Source organism: Callithrix jacchus, chromosome 8 (genome assembly GCF_049354715.1).
Source record: "Callithrix jacchus isolate 240 chromosome 8, calJac240_pri, whole genome shotgun sequence".
NCBI classification, from domain to species: domain Eukaryota; kingdom Metazoa; phylum Chordata; class Mammalia; order Primates; family Cebidae; genus Callithrix; species Callithrix jacchus.
In genome coordinates, this window is record NC_133509.1 from 52935079 (window position 1) to 52953192 (window position 18114).

Sequence of the window (18114 nt, forward strand, 5' to 3'; positions counted from 1 at the left end):
CTCTTTTTGCCTCTTTGGGGATTTTTATACTGTTTTTAGGAATATGAGCATACTGGTCTTCATTCCACAATTAGGTCATAAACCCTTTTGGATAGTATGTTTTAATTAAAACTATTTTTATTTAGGCTGCAGGGGCACTGTTTGCAGGAAATTCAATAGGAATAGTGACTCTTGATATTGTTCAAGAAGGGACCTTGGGCAAGTTACTTAAATGTCTCTAAGCTCAAGTCTCCTGACTTGTGAAATGGGCACTACTTTTACTTCACAAAGTCGTGGTGGTGATTAGATGAAATCATATATTTAAAGCTCCTAACACAATGCCTGGCATACAGTGAGTGGCATCTATTTCTCCCCAACATGATAGATTGTTTTTTAATCTCATGTTTCCTCTGCACATGGCATATGCTGAGTATTTTTAGAATAAATGAATTAATAAATGACAAGTCAATTATTCCATTCTCCCTTTGTCTAAAACAGGTGTTCTTCACCCTTTTCTCTTTCCAACACACCTGAGAGACTCTCACCTGTACTCTCCCATTAGAATACAGTGTACTCTTCCATCAGCAACACATTGCATCATGGCAGAATTCCCAACAGAGTGCCACATTCCCCAGGACACCTACCCACAGTCAACAGAAATGTAATTTAAAAGCCTTTGTAAAATGTCCCAGAGCAGTAGACACCTCTGGTTGAGAATCACTAATGAGGAACATTTTTTCTCCACTAAACTGCATTTTTCTTTTCTTAAAGACTGTGCAAATTCACCCTTTCCATGAAACCTCCTGAAATAAACTCTTCTTACCTTATTGCTCCAAGTAGATAATGTGCACTTAGGAAGTGACCATATTTCCCTTTTTTACTTTACAACGAAGAAGTCAAAGCCACATTTGAAGCCCCAAATTTTTATGACTGTACTGAACATCATGGTGTATAGTCTCAGTCTTGCATTTTATTTATATTCACATGATCCTGATTTTTTTCCTCATTGTCTTGGTGATTAACATTCAGCTCTTCATTACTTATTCCAATTTCTGCAGCCAGATTAAATTTCTCCTCAGAAAATGGAATTTTCTTTTCTATAGTGTTGTCAGCCTGCAAATTTTCCAAACTTTTATGCTCTGTTTACCTAAAACTGAATGTGTTTAACAGCACCCAAGTCACTTCTTGAATGCTTTGCTTCTTAGACATTTCTTCGGCCATCTAAATCATCTATCTCTCAAAGTTCTACAAATCTCTAGAGTGGGGGAAAATGCTACCGGTCTCTGCTAAAATATAACAAGAGTGACCTTTGTTCCAGTTCCCGACAAGTTCCTCATCTCCATCTGAGACTGTCTCAGCCTGGATTTCATTATCCATATCATTATCAGCAGGTTGGTCAAAGCCATTCAACAAGTCTCTAGGGAGTTCCAAATTCAAACTTTCCCACATTTTCCTGTCTTCTAAGCCCGCCAAACTGTTCCAACCTCTGCTATTACTCAGTTCCAAATTCACTTCCACATTTTCAGATATCCAAAACAAAGCCCCACTCCAAGTACTAATTAACTGTATTAGTACATTTTCATGCTCCTGATAAAGACATGCCAGAGACTGGCAAATTTACCAAAGAAAGAGGTTTGTTGGACTTACGGTTCCACATGGCCATGGAAGCCTCATGATCATGGAGGAAGGCAAAGAAAAGCAAGTCATGTCTTACATGGATGGCATCAGGAACAAAGAGAGAGAACTCGTGCAGGGGAACTCCTCTTTATAAATGAGCAAATTTCATGAGACTTATTCATCATCACGAGAACAGGATGGGAAAGACTTCCCCTCACGATTCAATTATCTTCCACCAGGTCTCTCCCATAACACATGGGAATTCAAAATGAAATTTGGGTGGGGACACAACCAAACCATATTAGTCACCTTGACTTTTCTTACTCTGGTTTTTCCCTTGGACACAATCCTGGGGTTCTTCCTTAGTTTCACTCTGTCACCCATAAATCATACTCCCCAACTGTGTACCCAGTCTAGCACTTGGAACTGTAAATCCCGTTTGTTTACATAGGGAGGGCTGTCTGAAGCCTCAAATCTTTATTGATGATAAAGATACACTATGACTATTATAGTGGTCAACACAGTGAGCCTTGAGTTGATTTAATTGTCCGTAAATAAATGAACCAGTAAAGAAATTTACTAAGTAGTTGACTGAGAGAGCAAAGTTGAGGGAGTTTCCTGCTAGAAACAAATATTTGGATGGGTTATGCTAATTAAAATAGAAAGTTTGCACTCTGGATTGGGATAAATGAATTCACATATTTGTACTAGGTAGGCTAAAGCAAATGTCTTTGTTCACTGGTCAAGAAAGAGTTTTCAATTTGATCCAGTAGGGGTCTGGCATACTAGGATCTCTTAAAGGTCTTAGTCATTTGTTATTTTTATATAGTGGATTGCTCAAAGACGATAGTCTCTCCCTCTCTTTCTCTTTTAAACTTTTATTTAGACATGATGATAAGAAAACATAGCACCAAGAGGTTGCATGTACTCATTACACAGTTTTCCTCAAATACCTTTTATTTCTATAGTACAATATAAAAACCAGGAAATTGACATTGGTGCAAAGTGTATAGATACCTCTATGACATTTTATCGCAAGTGTAGATTTGTGTAACCACCACCACAGTGAAGATTCAGAACTCTTTTATCGCCACAAAGATCATCCTCTTTATAGGTATATTCATTTTCTTCTCCTCCACTATCCCTAAACCCTAGCAACCACTAACGTATTTCTCATATCTATAATTTTGTTACTTACAGAATGTTCTATAAATGGAAACATATGATGTGTGATCTTTTGAGATTGGCTTTTTGTTCTAATATTTTTATTCCTGAAATCCAACCAAATTGTTTCATGTATCGATGTTTATTCCTTTTTATTGCTGAGTAATATTCTGTGGTAGGATATAACATAGTCTGTTTATTCATCTATTGAAGGCCATTTCGCTAGCTTCTAGGTTTGGCTATTACAAATAAAGCTGCTGTGAATATTGTGTACAAGTTTTTGTGTGGATATAAACTTTCATGTCTCTGGGATAAATGTCCAGGAGTGTGATTACTGGGTTGTATCATAAATATATGTTTAATTGTTTACAAAACTGCCAAACTACTTTCTAGAGTGACTGTAGCATCTTACTTGCCCACAAATAAATGTAGGAGAGATCCAATTTCTTTGCATCCTTACGAACATTTGGTATTATCATTTTTTATTTGAGCTATTCTAGTAGGTTTGCAATAATAGTACATCATGGTCTTAATTTGCATTTACCTAAAATCTAACAAGTTTAATCTTTTCATGTACTTATTTGCCATCTGTATATCCTCTTCAGTGAAAGTTTCCTCATGTACTTTGCCCATTTTCTAATTGTATTGTTTGTTTTTATACTGTTGAGTTTGGGGAATTCTTTACATATTCTATCTATGAATACTTTATCTTGTATGTGACTTGTAAATATTTTCTTCCAGTCTGTAGCTTGTTCTTTTAGTGTCTAAAGAGAGATTTCAAAGCAAATTTTTAAAAAATTCATGTCCAATTTATAATTTTTTTTTATTGATTTGGTGTCATATCTAGAACACATCACCAAGCCCTGGGTCCCTAAGATTTTCTCCTACGCTTTTGTCTAAAAGTTTTATAGTTTAATGTTTTACATTTAAATCTATGATTCATTTTGAGTTTCTCTTTCTGGAATGTGTGAGGTTTATGTAGAGGTCTTTTTGTGTTTTTTTGTTTTTTTATTTTGCCTGTAGCTATCCAGTTGCTGCAAGACCATTTGTTGAGAAGGCTATCCTTCTTCCACAGAATTAGTTTGCATTTCTGTCAAAAGTCAGTTAGCCAAATGATGCTCTTTTAACAGTTTCAGCTGATTAGATCCAGTTGTGGTGATACAGCATTTTGTTTTCATATTTTATAAGTAAACACTGTTATAACTGGATTTTTTCCTTTTTTAAGGCATAGGCCTAATATAAATGAATAATAATTATACTTGAATTCTTAAATAACTTTAGTAGCCTTCAAATAGGACACATGCATGACTAGTAAAGTCTGTTTGGATCTTTCTATATCATATAACTTATTTTGAAGTCTGGGTCTACATATATAAAAGCTTTTAAGAGTATGAACTGTATGCCCTTTTTCCTTAGTTCATCTCTATACAATATAAAATCCATGAATATGAACCACTTGTTGGTAAATACAAACTCAGATGCTCAACTGCCATCTTGATAAATAGTTTCATTCATGCCATCCTAGCAAATAGAAATAATGGTATTGGCAGAGTGCCTGTAATCCCAGCACTTTGGGAGGCTGAGGTGGGCCGATCACCTGAGGTCAGAAGTTCGAGACCAGCCTGGCCAACATGATGAAACACTGTCTCTACCAAAAATTAAAAATAATAATAATTATTGAACTCTCCACCCCAAATCCACAGAATATACATTCTTCTCAGCGCCACATCACACCTACTCTAAAATTGACCACATAATTGGAGGTAAAGCACTCCTCAGCAAATGCAAAACAACTGAAATCATAACAAACAGTCTCTCAGACCATAGTGCAATCAAGTTAGAACTCAGAATTCAGAAACTGACTCAGAACTGCACAGCTTCATGGAAACTGAACAACTGGCTCTTGAATGTTGACTGGATAAACAATGAAATGAAGGCAGAAATAAAGAAGTTCTTCGAAACCAATGAGAACGAAGACACAACATACCAGAATCTCTGGGACACATTTAAAGCAGTCTCCAGAGGAAAATATATAGCAATAAGTGCCCATATGAGAAGAGTGGAGAGATCCAAAATTGTAATGATGTAGCAAGGAGCTCTAAGCTTCTGCACCTCAAGAAACAGAATTGAAGACTCCTTCTTACTGTTTCAAGTTCTTTTTATTCTCAACAGCTTAATTTTGTTGAGAACAGCCCTGGTTTTGTTCCAGTACCTAAGGCTATAGTGAAGGTCTGTGCTAATTTGCATGGCTGCAAAAGCAATTTTAACCTTTTTCTTTGAAATCCCACAAGTCAGAAGGGTTTTTGTTGTCACGCTATTCTAGTTCTCTGCAAATATCATATCATGATAAGACAAATTTTTGCAGTGTCAGGAATTAACTCTCTTCTGACTAAGGTGAATTAATTTTCAATCACTGGATTGCATACCTGGAAGAAGATGAAAATATAAATGGAATATGTATTTCAAAAGATCTTGCAGTTCCTGTTTTACATGGAAATATGTGAAAAATTAAATCTTTTGAGATTTAAAAGAGATCCAGTTATTTTGCATTTTGTATAACTTTTCACAACATTAAGAATAAGGTATCAATCAAAACTAATAGAATAAAACTAAAATGTTCTATATCATTAAGAGAGCATTGTTTCCCAAGGTAATAGTTGAATTGTACAGTTTGTGATGAAAAATGGAAATATAATGAATGGCTTCATATCAAAAAAGAATAATGTCCTTCTAAGCCATCATGACAAACAGTTTTTCTCACAGTAGTCTTAATATCTGGGAGGGAGCTGTAAGAATTTCAGAATTATTATTAGGACACTGGGATCATTCAAGATTGAAATAATGATAACACAGAATTCTTGAAAACTTCAAAATCTGCTATAATGCTACCTATAATGGAGTGTGTTAATGAGAACTTAGCTGTGTTCTGCCTTATATATCAGCTGGGCTCATTGGAAAAAATGAAAATTTCAATGAACAATGTTAGTTCATAATTCATGTGAAGCAACACGAAATCTTAATACAATATCTATGGGTTGTAAATTGGCACAATAACCAAAGAAAACAATTTGGAGAAAACAACCACTTTGCAAAAGCAATTTTGTAAATTTGTAAATGGCAAAATAGAACTTGTACCTTTCCTACAAGATGTCAGTCTCACTATTCAACATACCCTGAAAATACTCTTAAATTTATACTCCAGATGAGAGTGCACAATAATTTTTACTATGCATCATTAATAATAGCAAAACACTGAAAGCAACCCAAACATCCATAAGCAGTAGAATGGAGAAATAACAGATATAAAATAGAAGAAATAATTTACAATTGTTGTCAACAACTTATGAATGTCTCAATCATAATGTTGATCAAAAGAGGCAGATCACAGAATAACACATGCATCTAACTCAAGACTTACAGAGTACAAAATAGAATAAACAAAATGTTTTAATGCAGTAGTCCTCAACCTTTTTGGCACCAGGGATGGCTTTCATGGAAGACAATTTTTACATGGGGTGCAGGGATGGGTGTCGGGTAGAGGGAATGGCTTCAGGATGAAATTTTTCTACCTTAGATCATCATGCATTAGATTCTAATAGGGAGTGTGCAACCTAGATCCCTCCCATGCACAGTTCACAGTAAGGTTCGCACTCTTATCAGACCTAATGCCACTGCTGATCTGACATGAGGCAGAGCTCAGGCGGTAAACCTCTCTCCTAGCACTCAACTCCTGTTGGGCAGCCTGGTTCCTAAAAGGCTATGGACCTGTACTGGTCTGCAGCCAGTGGCTGGGAACCCCTGTTTTAGAGTACTTTTGTAGGTGATAAATTTATAAAATGAAGAAAGGGCATAATTATCACAAAATTCCTAATGGTCAGCATTCTAGAAGAGAGAGGGGTTTGTAGATTCTGTGAGTGGCACATATTATTGCCCTTTTGCTTCCAGTGTCCAGATACAAGGAGGCCTGGCTCTCTTGGAACTCATGCTTTGAGGATGCCCAAGCAGCTCATGAAAAGGAATCAAGACTTGGGTCTGAAGAAGCACTCTGGCAATAGCCAGTTCCAACTTTACAGCTATGTGAGTGAGAAATCTTGAAGGTAAGTCCTCCATTCTAACAGCTCCAGCTAATACTTTATAAAAAAATAGTAGCTGTTCCCACAAAGCCATCCCAAATTGTAGATTTGTGGGGGGAAAAAGATTGTACTTGGTTTAAGCCTCTATGTTTTGTTTGTGGTTTGTTGTCATATAGCTTGCAGATAAAGCAGCATGCTGCCTAACCCTTAAGTGTCACATGAGGAAGAAGCAAGGAAGGAGCAAGGTGCTCAAAATTCTTTCAGATTTTTTTTTAAAGAGCTTCCAGTTTGAGGATACTACAACTGTACAGCTGAAGAAATCTGACCAGAATAAGCAGGAAACAGCAGCCACGACTAGAACGCCCCATCTTAAAAAGCCTGACTGTTATCTCAGGTCCAAAGTACTGGCTCTAGAGCTTTGCTGGACTAGTCCTTCAACTTCCTGCACTCCATGCTAGTCCTTCACACTGAAGATGACATCTCATCTCGGTCCTGCTTCTCTCACTTGTAGTGACAGTGTTCCAGCCCCGCTCTGCTCTCACCCTGAGTGCCTAACTCCAGCTAGTTGAAACTGGGGCTTGAAGATGTGAAACATTCAGAAGGAGCTTCTCTGATACAGACCTAAAATCAACAAAAGCAGTCATAGCCAACATGCCTGAGATCAATCCAACTCCACAAGAGTCAGTGCACAATAAACCTAAGTCCAGAAACTGTCCCAGGAAAATGAAAGCTACCACAGGAGAAATTTCCCAAACGTAGGTTAGGGTTTTCTCCCATAGGAACACAATGGCACCTTAACGGCCATAGAAGGAGCTCTCAATCTTTTCTAACATTTATTAGCAACTCTTTTTCATTTTCTCAAGTACCTCTTGGGAATAGTTTGAAGAGTTAATTGCAACTTTTAAGTTGTAATTAGGAACTTACGATTCCCTAGAGTTTGGGGCCAATAGCTACAGAATCTTATTAGAGAATTTAATTAATGTATTTCCACTACATTTCTACTGACTAGGAGGGAAATCAGAATAGTGTTGAAAGAATTTTTATAAAAATAAATGAAGTTAGGTAAATTATGGTTTTTAAGCTTCATTATAAAAGAAAAATACTCTTTTAATGCAATCTTGTTAACCTAAGTAGGTTAAAATGCTTCTCTGTGCCTTTTTTTTTTTTAAAAAAAACTGCCATTTCTATTTTAAGATAATTTGAGACTCAAAAGGATATTCTATCTTTTGGTGAAATAAGTTTGTCAAGGATTTGGAAAAAATATAATCTTGATTGTAAGGGGCAAATGGGATGAAGACTATCACAGCTGAGACAACTTGAGAAATAACTCCACTAGTGTTAGATTACTCAAAGAGGGGACGATATTTCACACAGTTATTTTCATTCTGTGAAAATAAACATTAAATTTAATGTGCTAAAATATATCCCCACTAATCTATAAAATGTCCCCAAATAAAGATTCATTAATTAGCAGTAAATACGTTTTGCATTTAGGATCAACCTGTTGAAATATTGGTATTCATGGAAATAGTACTGTATCAGTTATTAAGGTTTTATCTTAGATCTTTTAAAATACTACTTGGACCTTTTGAAATACTGCTTCTAACTACTTAAAGATAATTTCTGAATAAAATTTAATGACATTTTATTCCTCTTTATCAAGGTACAGCTTATATCTCACCTACTCTATGAAGACCTCCATGAACTCCCAGACCCTAAAGCAGTTAATTACTCCATCTTCTTTAATCTCACAGCATTTTAGGCATGTCTCCATTATAAATGTATAACCACTTGCTAAGACAAACTCCTAGAATTTTGATGGTACCAAAACAAATGTGCTTAAAGATTAACAAGTCATAAAAGAATTGTGACACCTGTAAATTTTGTGCAGTAGGGAAATTCTTTTTCAGTTCAAAAAGAATATGTTATTCTTGCTACAGAGGCTTCAAGAAGATTCAGAATAGAAACAAACAGAAAGCGTTATCAATATGCATACAAGACACTATTCCCAGTTAATGAGTATATGTTGGCAAGCATTTCACCACACTTACTTAACAAAGCAATTCTCCTAAGAAATAAAATTGATAGGGACCCTCTTATATAGCACCTGAATCTGTAAATATGCAATTGAAAAAAACAGAATTCTCTGAATTCAGCAACAGGTGCCTTGTTACAAGAAAATAGCTATTTGAGACCAGACCAGCATGGAGGAGGAGTAACACGGAAGGTTTACTGGAACCTGAGGGAGAACAAATGAGTCTAGAGCAGAAGAGAAACGATGCATGAATTAGGAGTAAGAAGGATTTCAAGTTAATCTCCAAACACCATGATTTGGCATTTTTACGTCTTCTAATTCTGTCTACCTCTACCAATATGTCATTTAGCTATACTTAAGTTAATTTAATGGTAAACTATTGCTGTTGTTCTTGTTTATCAGTGTAAGTCCAGGCATTCTCGATCCTTTAATTAACTTTACAACATTTAGAAATAACCTCTCAAGTATTATCAAAGATAGCTATCAGAATCAATTGAACATGTCCAAAAGTTGCAAATGCAATAAAAATTCTGGTGTTCAGAATGAGTCTACCAGGTAAGCGTTTTTTTCCTTACAGAATTTCCTACAGACATTTCTTACTGAATTTTCCTCAAACACAGCATATTTCTCTAAGTGCAGTATGCATTCCCCAAGCATGTATTCTCCCTAATTTTGAGTTCTCAATTATTGGTACAGTGATTGACACATAGAGGCATTCAATAAATATTTGTGAAAAAAGGATGATCAGAGCTCCCTTTAGCTAAACCTCCAAAGTAAAGTAATTGAGTGTTTTAATTGTGGATACTTACATCTATCTTGCTGTTCATAATAAACGTCATATAATAAGACTATTGGTATAAACTGTTTTTTTGGTGTGTATTCACATCATTATGTAGATCAACTGATTTGAATGTGGTCTTTTTAAAAAAACAGTAACTGGGATTTCTATAATTTGAAAAATATGGTCTTGCAGAGCAGTTATATCAAAATAGGATCAGATAAAATTATGAGATATTATTTCCATATTTGCAGTTTAGCTTGGGATCAAGGGAATAGATGGTAATAAAGAGAAATGATGTGGGTTTTCAGTTCAGGCAAAAGAGGATTCTTCTCCAAGGGAACATCAGGTGGTTTGCATGCTGATTGGATCTATATGTCTGCCTAAATCTCAGGTCAAATTACAATTCCTAATGTTGGAGGTGGAGCCTGGTGGGAGGTGACTACATCACTTCAGTGGATTTCCCTCTTTGGTGCTGCTCTTGGGATAGAGTTCTCACGAGATCTGGTTGTTTAAAGGAGTGTGGCACCTCCCCCACCTCACTCTCATGCTTCTGCTTCAGCCATGTGAGACGAGCCTGCTTTCCCTTTGCCTTCCGTCATGGTGGTAAGTTTTCCTGAGGCCTCCCCCAAAGCTGAGCAAATGCCAGCATCATGCTTCCTGTACAGCCTGTGGAACCATGAGCCAGATAAACCTCTTTTCTTTATTAATTACCCAGTCTCAGGAACTTCTTTATAGCAATGTGAGACTGAACTAATATACATGCCTTATTTATAAAACTTCTGATTTTGTATCTCTAGACAAAAGTGAGACAGAAAAAGCTTTTCCAGCCAAATTCAGATTGATTTGGGTCAACCTCTCAAAACTAGGACTGGAATAGGGCTCTTACGGTCAATTTTTAATAAGACTAATTTGAGCCATAATGTACTGTCTTTCCTCAGATATTCCTTTAAAAACAGAAAACTAGACATTTCCTTTTCTGATAAGGTCATATGCCAAATTTGTAATTACTGCTTGAAATGGGGAAGGTGGTAGAAAAATTAGGTTAATAAATACTTGGTGGTCAGGCACAGTGGCTCACGCCTGTAATCCCAGAACTTTGGGAGGCTGAAGTGGGTAGATCACCTGAGGTCAGGAGTTCGACACCAGCTTGATCAACATGGTGAAACCCTGTCTCTAATAAAATACAAAAATGAGTCGGGCATGGTGGGGCGTGCCTGTAATCTCAGCTACTCAGAAGGAAGGCTGAGTTAAGAGAATCACTTGAACCTGGGAGGCGGAGCTGGCAGTGAGCCAACATCATGCCATTGTAGTCCAGCCTGGGTAACAGCAATACGCCATCTCAAAAAGAAAAATAAATAAATAAATAAAATAAGTACTTGGCAGACATGGATAGTTATACATATTTTTGATTAAAGTATTTGAAACTAGACTGAATGTCAACACTAATTGTTACCGTTTATATTAACACACAAAGGTAAAATGGTAATTCGGGCACCAAGGAAAATAATACATAGCGGCAATGAAGAAAATACTTGTATTTATTGGCAAATTGAATTATACATAGAAACCTCCCAAATTAAGAGTCAGAAAAGTGGTTCATGCTAACCTCATCACCTTGAAGAACCAACATGCTAAATATCCCAATTTGCTTTAGTTTGATTAAAAAAGACATTTTTATTCCTTAGGAAAGGTCTCAGTCTTTAAGAATCCGTACTTGTCATTCTTATGCAATGCTTTTGTGCCTGCCATGATGCTAAGGAATACAACAATTCTAGAGCTAGATTCAGAAGTATGTAAGCTTGTGGGAAATCTAACTGGGTTCAGGCCAAGAGGAAGACAGGCTTAGAAGTGTTCTGTTAGATGCAGATGGAACTCCTACCTCTTGCCATCTCCTCTAATCAGCAGAGGAAGGGCCAGATCAATTTTCAAATTTTATTTATGATACAGTGTTAGACTCCTTTTGTTACATAGACTGGAGATGCAGTCAACGAGTTAAGAAAAATAAAGCAAATCATCAGGATATGTAAGGACCAGCTCTATAGATTTGAGACAAGTCTATAGATCATGCAGTCTTTTTGCTTTCACTCTTGGTTGATGGAACCTACTTTTCCTAAGGTCTTACATTACTAGGCATCTCTATTTCATCTGCTTGTTTCCTTGTTTATACATTGAGAGAGTAGTTCCTACTGCACGTAAGGATTAGTGAATTAATTAGTGCAAAGCATTTAGAGAAAGGCTGGATTTCTTTACCTCACTCATCTCCCTTTTCCTCCAAGTGCTTCTCTTTTAAACCTCCCACCCTTCTTGCCCCATCTTAATTCTCAGATGATGATTTGCTTCATATTTCACTGAGAACACAAAGGAATTTCCATGAATTCCTATCAGCACCTCAACTCGATGAAAGTGTGTGACCATGTAATCTGCCTCCCCTCCTGCAACCATGTATATCCATGTGTCTGCCTAAGGCCCACCTCTCCACTCATGCATTAGGCCCTTTACCCTTTCTTCTACATGAGCACCTCACATCGAGAATGTTTCTCTCTTTCTTGTTTCACCATTTTTCAATTTAGAATGGATTATTCCCATCAGCATATAAACTCCAGTTTTTCCTATTAGGAAAAAGTAAAAATAAAAAGGCCCTCTCTTGACTTTCATTCCACCTCTGGCTACCACTCCATTTATCTCTTTCCCGTTAAGGGAACAACTTGCAGAAAAAATTGTCTATTCTATTTCTTATTTCTTCCTCTTCCTTCACTATCTTGAAACCATTCCCACCAAGCTTTCATCCCCATCACTCCACCAACACTGCCACTCTTGAGGCCATTAATAATTTCCACAATACCAAACCCATCTGCTCACCCTTGGCCTGTCTGCCGCATTTCACACAGTTGAGCGTTCTCTTCTCCTTCACTTTGACTTCCCACTTCCAGTTTTCCTTTCACCTCACCGGGTTCTCATCTTCAGTTTCATATCCTGGCTTTTCTTCATCTTTCAAATATCTAAATAATAGAGTGGCCCAGGGATAATCTTTAGACCTTTTTTCATGTCTGCCTACTCTCTCCCTGGGTGATCGTCTTCCACTTCACATTCTGGCAATTTTCAAACATATGCCTGTCCAACAGTTATCTCCACTTTTCTAACAGGCATCTCAGACTTATGATGTCCAAAGTGGACACCTGATCTTCATCCCGTAAACTGCTTCTCCCACAGTTTTCCTCACTGTGGGAAATGGTAACTTTATCCTTTAGTTGTTAGGCCAGCCATGGCTCCTCTCTCACTGTGACCATCACTTACAATCTGTTAGTAGTCCTGAGAGATTTACTTTCAAAACAGATTAAAGCTTACTGGTCACTTCTCACGACTTCCATCACTACCGCCTTGGTTCAGGCCACCATCACCTTTCACCTGGAGTGTCACAAGAGGATTCCATCTACCTTAGGCCCCCAATCTGCACTCAACCCAGTAGCCGGAGGGATCTTGTTAAAAAGAAATAGGAATATGTCACACTTCTGCTTCCCACACCCAGGGGTTTCCCATTTGACTTTAGAGTAAAAGTTTAAGTCGTTTGAACTGAGGCTTGTTTACAAACCAGGGTTGACACAAACTAGCCCTTTCCTTCACCAATTGATTTCTGACCTCATCTCCTCTATTGTCTTCCTTACGCATAACCACACTCCAATCCAGCCATTCTGGCTGCTCAGATCCTTGGTACTTGCTGCTTGCATTCTCTGCCTAGAAACCCCCTTTTCCAGATTTCCATGTGGCTCATGCCCTGATTACCTGTGATGCTTATTAAATGTCATTTTGTCCCATAAGTCCTCTCTAACCATGGTGTTTAAAACTCTACTCTCTAGCTGGTTCCCCTTTCCTACCTTATAGTCTCCATAGCATTTATCGCCATCTAATAGACTATTAATTTTAGTTGTTTAAGAACTGCCCCCACATGAGAATGGAAGTTTCATGAAATCAAGTATTTTTTAAAATTACTGTTATTTATATATTTATTTATTCTTGTAGAGACAGTGTTTTGCCATGTTGCTGAAGCTGGTCTCAAACTCCTGGACTCAAGTAATGGAACCACCTACCTCAGTTTCCTAAAGTTCTGGGAATACAAGTGTGAGCCAGTGTGCCTGGCCAGTATTCTTTTCTTTTTTAACCTCTATATCTTCAGTGTGTAGAAGAGTACTTGAACAAAAGAGGCACTCAAGAACTATTGCAACAGTGACTGACACGGGGTCAATGCTCTGTAAGTACCAGCAATAATTTTCATCTTTCTCTCATCTGACCAGTTCTGCTTTCCAGAGCAGGGGGCAATTCATGGAGAAATTTCTTTCCTTTTTAAACACACTTTATTGAGGTATGATTGACATAAAAAAGTTGTATATATTTAACATATACAACTTGATAAATTTAAAGATAAGTATACACTGTGAAATCACTGCAATCTATGCCATAAACATATTCATTATCTCCAAAAGTTTCCTCCCACCCTCTATATTCATTATGATGTTCATTATTGTGTTTGTATGTGTATTTGTGTGTGATAACAATACTTGGCATAAGGTCTATTCTCTTAGTGAATTTTTAAGTGTATAACACAGGATTGTTATCTATAGTTACAGAGCATGCAATAGTTCATCTTGCATAATTGGAACCTTGTACTCTTTGACTTATACCTTCCTACATCCCGTCTTCCCACAGCTGCTGGCAACCACCATTCTATTCTCTGCTTCTATGAGTCTATTTTAGATTCCTGATAAAAATGATTTGGGGTAGTATTTGTCCTTTTGTGTCTGGATTATTTTAACTAACGTAATGTCCTCTAGGTACCCAGGTTGTTGCAAACAGAATAATTTCTTCATTTTTTAAGGCTGAATAATATACCATTGTGACTGGGTGTGGTGGCTCAACCTTGTAATCCCAGCACTTTGGGAGGCAGAGGGCTGATCTTCTGAGGTTGGAAGTTTGAGACCAGCCTGGCCAACATAGTGAAACTCTGTCTGTACTAAAAATACAAAAATTAGCTGGGTGTGATGGCATATGCCTGTAATCCCAACTACCTGGGAGGCTGAGGCAGGAGAATCACTTGAACCCAGGAAGCGGAGGTTATAGTGAGCCAAGATCACATCACTGCACTCCAGCCTGGGTGACAGAGCAAGACTCCATCTCAAAAAAAAAAAAAAAATCCATTGTATGTTTATACTATATTTTCTTTATCCATTCATGTCGATTGACATTTAGGTTACTTCCAAGTCTTGGCTATTGTGAATAAAGCTGAAGTGAATATATATAACCAGATATATAACCAGAAGTAGGATTGCAGTATCATATGCTAGTTCAGTTTTTAATTTTTTGGAGGAAACTTCATACAGTTTTTCATAGAGGTTACACCAATTTATGTTCCTACCAAGAGTGTACAAAGGTTCTATTTCTCCACATTCTCACCAACATTTGTTATCTTTGTTTTGTTTTTGTTTTTATAATAGCTATCCTAACTAGGGTGAGTGATACCTCATTGTGGTTTTGCATTTTACTGATAATTAGTGATTTTAACCACCTTTCTGTTTACCTATTAGCCCTTTTTATGTCTTTTTTGGAGAAATGTCTATTCAGTTCCTTTGTCCATTTTTTAATCAAGCTATGTTTTATTTTTTATTATTTTTGCTATTGAGTTGTAGGAGTTCCTTATGTATACTATATATTAACCCTTTATCATATATATGGTTTGCAAATATTTTCTCCAATTCTTTTCGTTGCCTATTTATTTTGTTCATTGTTTTTAGTTTGATGCAACCTATTGTCTATTATTTCTTTTGTTGTTTCTTCTTTTGTTATCATTTCCAAGAAATCATCGCCAAAGCCAATGTCATGGAGTTTTTCCCTGTGCTTTCCTCTAGGAGTTTTATGGTTTTAAGTCTAACACTTAAGGCTTTAATGAATTTTGAATTAATTTTTCTGTAGAGTGTAAGATAAGAATCAAATTTCATTCTTTTTAATTTTTGTAGGTACTTAGTAAGTACATATACTTATGAGGTCTATGAGATGTTTTGATACAGGCATGCAATGTGAAATAAGCACATCATGAAGACTAGAGTATGCATCCCCTAAAGCATTTATCCTTCAAGTTACAAAGAATCCAATTATACTCTTTAGGTTATTTTAAAATGTACAGCTAAGTTATTATTGGCTATAGTCACCTTACTGTGCTATGAGATAGTAGGTATTATTCATTCTAACTATTTTTGGGGGTACCTCTTAACCATCCTCACCTCCCTGCCAGCCCCACAGTACCATTCGCAGCCTCTTTTAACCATGCTTCTACTCTCTATGTCCATGAGTTCAATTGTTTTGATTTTTATATACCATAAATAAGTGTGCCTGGCTTATTTCACTTAATATAATAATCTCCAGTTCCATCAGTGTTGTTGCAAATGATTGAATCTCATTCTTTTTTATGGTTGAATAGTATCCCATTGTGTGTAAGGACCACATTTTATTTATTCATTTATCTGTTGATTGATGGATACTTTGGCTGCTTCCAAATCTTAGCTATTGTAAGCAGTGTTGTAACAAACAAAAGTGCAGATATCTCTTCAATATACTGATTTCCTTTCTATTGGGGCTATATATTTCCTTTCTATTGGGATTGCTGGATCATATGGTAGCTCAATTTTGAGGTTTTTGAGGAAACTCCAAACTATTCTCCCAAGTGGTTGTAATAATAATTTACATTCCCAGCAACAGTTTACAAGAGTTCCCTTTTTCCCACATCCTTGCCAGCATTTGCTATTGCCTGTGTTTTGGATATAAGCCAATTTAACTGGGGTGAGATGATATCTCATTATAGTTTTGGTTTGCATTTCTCTGATGATCAATGATGTTGAGCACCTTTCCATATGCCTGTGTGCCTTTTTTTTTTTTTTCAATATGAAGTCTCTCTCTGTCACCCAGGCTGGAGTGTAGTAGTGTAATCTTGGCTCACTGTAACCTCTGCCTATCAGGTTCAAGTGATTCTCCTGCCTCAGCCTCCTGAGTAGCTGAGATTATAGGTGAGCACCACCACACCCAGCTAATTTTTATGTTTTTAGTAGAGGCAGGGTTTCACCATGTTGGCCAGGCTGGTTTCAAACTTCTGATCTCAAGTGATCCACCCACCCTGGCCTCCCATGGTGTATGTCTTCTTTTGAGAAAAGTCTATTCAAATCTTTGCCCATCTTTTGATTGAATTATTAGATTTTTTTTCCTGTAGAGTTCTTTGAGCTCCTTATATGTTCTGGTTGTTAATCCCTTGCCAGATTGGTAGTTTGCAAATATTTTCTCCCATCCTGTGAATTATCTCTTCACTTTGTTGATTGTATCCTTTGCTGTGCAGAAGCTATTTAACTTGATGTGATTCCATTCCATTTGTCCATTTTTGCTTTGGTTGTCTGTGCTTGTGGGCTATTGGTCAAGAAATCTTTGCCCAGATCAATGTCCTGGAGATTTTCCCCAAAGTTTTCTCCTAGTAGTTTCGTCGTTTGCGGTTTTATATTTAAGTCATTAATCCATTTCATTTGATTTGATTTTTGTATAGGGAGAGAAATAGAGGTGCAGTGGTATGATCTTAGCTCACTGCAACTCCGCCTTCTGGGTTTGAGTGATTTTCTTGCCTCAGCCTCCTGAGTAGCTGGGACTACAGGCATATACTATTATGCCTGGCTAATTTTTGTATTTTTGATAGAGAGGGGGTTTCATCATGTTGGCCTGGCTTGTCTCAAGCTCCTGATCTTAAGCGATCTGCCAGTCTCAGCCTCCCAAAGTGCTGGGATTACAGGTGTGAGCCACTGTACCTGGCCTTGTTTCTGTTTTTACTAGTGTAAAAACACGCTGTTTTGATTAGTTTAGCTCTTTAGTATCATTCGAAGTCAGGTAATGTGATTCTTCTAGTTTGTTCTTTTTGCTTATGATAGCTTTGGCTATTCTGGGTCTTTGAGGTTCCATATAAATTTTAGGATTCTTTTTCTATTTCTGTGAAGATTTTACTGGTATTTTGATAGGAATTGCATTGAATCTGTAGATTGCTTTGAGTAGTATAGGCATTTTAATAACATTGATTCTTCCAATACATGAATATGAAATATTTTTTCTTTTTTTGATATTCTATTTGGTATTCTATAGTTTTCTTTATAGAGATCTCTCACTAATTAACTTAAGAATTATTTAATTGATAATTAGATATTTAATTTTATGTGTGGCTACTGTAAATGGGATTACTTTTTAAATTTCTTTTTCACATTTTTCACTGTTGGCATGTAGAAATGCTACTGATTTTTGTATGTTGACTTTGTATTCTGCAACTTTATTTATCAGTTTATCAGTTCTAATAGTTTTCTTGTGGAATCTTTAGGTTTTTTCAAATAGAAGATCATATTATCTTCAAACCAGGATAATTTGACTTATTACTTTCGAATTTGGATGGGCTTTAT

At 36.7% G+C, this 18114-nt stretch overlaps 1 long non-coding RNA gene across 1 annotated transcript in view; it reads left to right on the top strand.

Annotated features, from left to right (window-relative positions):
* Positions 1-14422, top strand: part of LOC118144872 (uncharacterized) — a 67190-nt gene extending 52768 nt beyond the window's left edge. The window contains exons 3-5 of the long non-coding RNA XR_008474694.2: positions 6706-6857; positions 10041-10252; positions 13667-14422. This is a non-coding gene — a long non-coding RNA (uncharacterized LOC118144872). The remainder of the gene's footprint in view (positions 1-6705; positions 6858-10040; positions 10253-13666) is intronic.
* The last annotated feature ends 3692 nt before the right edge of the window (positions 14423-18114 follow it).